Genomic DNA, 5,771 nt, shown 5'->3' with positions numbered 1-5,771 from the left:
GGGAGGGAGAAGAGGAAAAAACTTGTCCGTTTTACCATTAAGCCTCAGGGGTACAGCAGCAAGGGCTATACTCAAAGAATGAGGTGGACCACTGTTACATTGGCGTGTGGAGGGGGCAGAGTTACTGGAGATGGAACCCAGGCCCTCGCAGGTGCTAAGCATATGCCCACCAAGCTACACTCGCAGCCGGTGAAAACCTGTTTCACAGAAGCATTTAGAGTGGTGGCACTAGGAGAATAAATGCCAGGGCTGCTCTATTGTAAAGTTAGTAATGGTGTTGCTTTTAGGAACCACAGATACTAGAATGCAAACATGAATGAACAAGTTTTTAGCTGATTCATTTTGCTTTGGAGAGTGACACATGATCAGTGACTTTAAAGGAGGTATTATTTTTTTTATGTGATTAAGGAGAAAATTTATTCTTTCAAAAACTATAAATACCAAGCCTTTCCTGCCACCTACTGACTGCTGGTTGAAATTTAAAAAAAATTTTTGAAGACATGAAGTGTAAAGAACACCATAAACATCAATGTGCACACCACACAGTTTAAGAAATAAAATATCACCAATAAAGTTCAAAATCTCTTGTATACCTTTCTGAATCTCGCTCCTCTGCAGAAATAGTTATTACTTTGAATGATTTTATCATCCTGATGTGTTTGTTTCTTCATAATTTTTCTACATATGTATCTCTCTAAGCAATACTGGCATAGTTCTGCATGTTGTTAAAGTTTATATCAATTATACTGTTCTGTGTGGAATTTTCAGTGTGAAATCTCCTGTAAGTTACTTTTTAGACCAACGTTTCGAGATTCATCCATGTTAACCAGGGTAGTCATTTTCATTGCCTTTTAGAATTTCATTTAATGAATATGCCTTAATATATGTGTCCATATTTCTTCTTATGGACATTTAAGAAACTTCCAATTTTTTACTAATATAAATAATGCTTCTCTATATTCTAGAATATGTCCCCATGTGTAACTGTCAAATTTCTTAGTTAGCAGCCATGTCATTACTTTGTCATAATGTTCGCGGCATCTCCAGTGTTTCTTCTCATTGCCAAATTATGCTCCAAAATGATTATAACAATTTATGCTCTAACCAGCAATTCATGAAGAATCCCCTTATTCCATATCCTAATTCCCACTTGATATTGCCAGCTTTCCAAGTGTTTGTAGTTCTGATGGGGATTCAATGATATCACCAAGATTTTTATGTCCTCAGCAAACTTTTTTCACGGAATCTGCGAATCAATTGGAGGAGAACCTTTGCTATGAAGGCTTTCTATGCACAAATGTGTTTTATTGAGTTCACCCTGAAAAAAGGTTTATAATTTGCTCTTTTAATATCTTGTACCTCTTTTTTTTTTTTTCAGGTTTCATTTAAATTTACTTGTGGGAACAGCCGTGGAAGTCATCCTTAGATTCTAGTCCTTGTTTGCACTTGAGTATTGAAGATTTCAAAAAGCACTCCTATTGACTCTGAAATACTTCTTAGTCTTGTAAATATACCCTTACATTTGTCATGTGTAAGAAATGCTTTCACTGAGAGTTTAGTGTGACAACTGACCTTATCAGATTCACCACTGCCCATGCCCTTGTGGAGACAGGACAAATCAATATTAGCATTTAGGTTTCTGCTACTCCAGCAGGTAGTGGGGGCAGGAAGTTCCTAGAAAGGAAGAAGGATTATGAATACTTAGTTTAACTTTAAAGCAGGTGTCTGATCTCTTGGTTTGCCCGAAGTCTACGAAATTATATAAGGTTTGGCATATTCCCTATTTTATTATTTGCAGTTAATACTAAGTATGTTGGAACAAATGTCTAATTGAATGAAGTTCAGTTACAAAAAGGTTCCCCACTTCAAGACAAAATCTGAGGTCATAAATTAGGTTCAAGCTCAAATCAGAACTTGACCTGAGAGGACTCTACCACTGAGAAATGAATTGTCTCTACATTCAAAATTGCTCAATAGAAGGTATCTAGCATTGCCCGTGCTCAAAAGAGGTAAGCAGGCCAGTGTTGGGATTATGTATTCCCTATCCATAGTTGTGATTTATAACAGAATTGTTTCTTTTTTTTTTTTTTTTTTTTTTTTGCAGTACTGGAGATCGAACTCAGGGCCTTGTGCTTGCGAGGCAAGCACTCTACCACCTGAGCTATCTTCCCAGCCCATCAGAATTGTTTCTTTAATTTAAATAAAAATCTCATTTTCTCCCTTTAAGGCTCTAAAATGTGTAAGAAAAACAAAAATGAGTTTTAGGAAAAAAAATTTATTTTTTATCCAAATAGGTCACACCATAGTCCCCATATGTTTTTCTGTTTCATAATCATCCCTTCACAAACAATGACAAACCTTTAATGGAAGTTAAATTTATAAACACCTTAAGACAGCTCAGGAAATATATATATAAAAAAAAGGAAGTCTGCAAATTAAAAATATTTTGCTAATATGCAAACTGTCAATTTGGCAAATGCAAGCTACTTAACTGGTTTATTTAATGTGGGGGAATTTTTCTAACAAAACTCAGGTGATATAATTATGCCCTTTGACAGGTACAGTATTGTTGTGACTATGAAAGAAATATATAATATTATTGTTCTGGCTCATTAAGGTTCAGACTATGAAAGGTTCTGCCAAGTCCAATGGGTTAGGAAAACGTAATAGAAGGTGCACTGGGCTGACACACAACTTCATGATCCAAATCTTCTGGTAGTTCTTCTTCATCTCCATCAGGAAAGTATGTAGGGAATGGTAGATTTTTACTGAAATCCTTTTAGGCAGGCAGATGAGAATCTCTGACCTTTACTAAACAATTTGTCTGTCCAGGTACAGAGCCATTTACATAAATTATATTATGTTTTGTGTTTATTCTCTACACTTTCAGTCCATATGATGTCCTATCTACGTTTCCCATTTGTCCAGGCATTTTAGTTCCAGGCCAGACTCTGGCAATCTCACCAGTTGAAATAGCTCCAGGTCTCCTATGGGTTTTCGTTTGACCATGAGTGGCAGGCTGGCCTTTAAATCCCCATCTTTTCATGACACCTTGAAAACCTTTACCAATAATGGAAGCATGATACAGTTTTTCCTCCTACAGTTAGGGCTGCGGTTTTTCCATTATGGTTTTCTTTTGAAGTATATTTTAGAACATGGCAATCTTGTACCTGAAGTAATGTGACTGCATGTTTCTGACCATCCTTAGTCCACAGAGGCATCATACCCAGTTTCAGAGCAATAAGGTCAACTCTAGAAGAACTTATACCCCAAGCTCAGGTTAGCACTCAGGCCGCCGCCGCTGCTGGCGCAGCCCAGCAGCTGGGCGCCGGCCTGAGCCTGCAGCCTCCAACCTGGCATGAAGCGGTCGAGGAGCACTCGTTCCGACTCCTCCGAGTGTCCCGCCTCTTATTTTAAAAGCGTCCACACTCAAGCACCGTGCGTTCGTTGCTGCCCTGGGATTGGAGGAACCTTCACAGCTACTGTCCGCTAACGTCCCAGGTGATGGAAAGAGAACCCTTGCACCTCTTTTGTTGGTCTCATTTTTTAGGTATTTTATATTTTTATATTATGGTAAGTATGTTGTTTTAAAATGACATTTCCTCATTTTTGATACTCTGGACTATATTAATGCAACTGATTTTTATATTGATTTTTGTGTCCAGCAGCATTGTTAAATTTCTTTTATTGATCTCCGATACTTTATTTATAGCTTCTTTCAGATTTTCTATGAAGACAGTAGTATTTTCCATGAATTTTGATCCTTTTTTCAAATTCAAAGCTAGTTCAGAGTATTTGAAAGACAGGTACTAGAATATGATGGCTATATAAATACAAATAAGTTTAAAACCCTACAAGGTGATAAAACTGTAACTTTGGGGTTATCTCTTCTACTGGATATGCATTCATAACCCAAAAATCTGCAAGTTAGCATGTAACTTCAAAGACTGTTAGTTCTGATTAGTAGTTACTAGTAATCAAACAAAAGGCACAGTTTCTCAGACAATTAATTAGTCTTTGAATGGGCCTGTGAGATAATGCTCTGATATGACATGAAAGGGACTTTCTGTCATATTTGCCTCATTTCCATGTTTTGGATAATTTTTCTTAACAATTTTTCTAACTGCCAAATTCCTATTATGTGCTAAACCCCCTTCTATGGGGGTGAGATAGTCCTTGTTTTCAGGAATCTTGAAGTCTAAAAGAGACAGCCACATGAAGATCAAGTTCAATAACCTACTACAGGTGCTACAATCAAGAGTTTCCACAGAGGATGTGAAAAAGGGGAAGTAGTCAGATCTACTAGGAGACCAAAAGTGTCAAAAACATTTCCCAGGTGCTGGGTAGGGGAGGTCATTCCAGTTAGGTAGAACAGTCAGTCATTTTACTTGTTATAACCCCTGCTTATGGCCTTTAATTACAAATGGTTCTGAATTGTCACTTAGCTGTTTTTTTAATATCATCATTTCAGCAATATTATTTGCTTAGAGTAGGGAAATCCTAGGCAGAGATTTCCTTATACTTTTTTGCAAAATGTTAAGAGGCAGTGAGTAGCCAATGGTATTTATGAAAATCAGAACTGTTGACATTTGGAACACAGGTTCATATCCCAACCCTATCGTTTGCTAGCTATTAGACCTTGGGTAAGTTAATGAGCCTCTCTCTGTAAGTCTTTGTGTGAAAGCGTCACAAATCCATCCATCGCTAGCACCATGAAGTATAAGTGAAGAACAGTATTTATTTGGAAACTCCCAGGCAGAAAGCAGAATCCAGAGATCCCCTGTCCTTTTGTATCCTGCAGGTAAGAGAGCTAGGTTGGATTAGAGATAGCTGGACACACCATGAAAGTGCCCCAGTAGAAAGACTCCAGTCCCATAATAACACTCCATGTGCAGGAGGGACAAAAAGGAATATTTATGGGAAAGTCTTAATTATAGGAACTTCCTAGATGAGGAAATGACCTTTTTAGAATGAAGGGCTTCCAGATATAACCCATGACTTCAGCCTGTCAGACCTGCTGGGTCAGTGTCTGGGGAAGCATACCAATATGCCTCCAGAACCATCTAGATTTGACTCTTCCCACCTCATTTATGATATTAGAGCATTAATATGCAAGCCTATCTTACGAGGTTATTGTGAGGCTTAAGTGTTGTGTAGGTACTTTATAAATGGCAGTTGTGTGACCCATTTTACCTCAGTAAGCTTCAATAAGGCCATGTCGCTTTTATTTCTCAAAGGAATCACTCAAATTCACCAAGTCCACATGAACGAATTATTTCTTTCTTGGTTCTTCCTTGTAAAGCAGGAACCTAGATGCAGATAGGCCTTCTGAAACTAAGGGATACTGCAGCCTGCCATTGTTACAGAGCTGGGGCCTTCCAGGGAACTGAGGCAATGCAAAGACTCTCCTTCAAACCCTGTTCTTAAGACCAAGTCAGAAAGATTTCAGACATGTTGCTAAGAGTAACAGGCATGAGTTTATTGAAGGAATAGGAAAAAGGAAAAGGGGCATTCTCTTTTTTTTTTTTTTTTGTAAACAAATGTTTCTGTTTGTACATGGAGTAACAGCATAGCATTTGCGTAATCATACATTTACCTAGGGTAATGATGTTTGATTCATCCCATTATTTTTCCCTTCCCCCCCACCCCTCCCACCTCTCTTTTCCCTCTACACAGTCCCTCCTTCCTCCATTCTTGCCCTCCTCCCACTCCCAATTATGTGTCATCATCCGCTTATCAGTCAGATCATTCCTCTTTTGGATTTTTGAGAT

At 38.1% G+C, this 5,771-nt stretch overlaps 1 pseudogene; it reads right to left on the bottom strand.

Moving 5' to 3' along the window:
• Nucleotides 1–2,653: 2,653 nt before the first annotated feature.
• LOC124983873 (39S ribosomal protein L3, mitochondrial-like) lies at nucleotides 2,654–3,254 on the bottom strand (annotated as a pseudogene).
• Between the last annotated feature and the right edge of the window lie 2,517 nt (nucleotides 3,255–5,771).

The sequence above is a fragment of the Sciurus carolinensis genome, chromosome 4, assembly GCF_902686445.1.
Source record: "Sciurus carolinensis chromosome 4, mSciCar1.2, whole genome shotgun sequence".
Lineage (NCBI taxonomy): Eukaryota > Metazoa > Chordata > Mammalia > Rodentia > Sciuridae > Sciurus > Sciurus carolinensis.
This window is presented reverse-complemented; position numbering and strand designations above follow the sequence as displayed.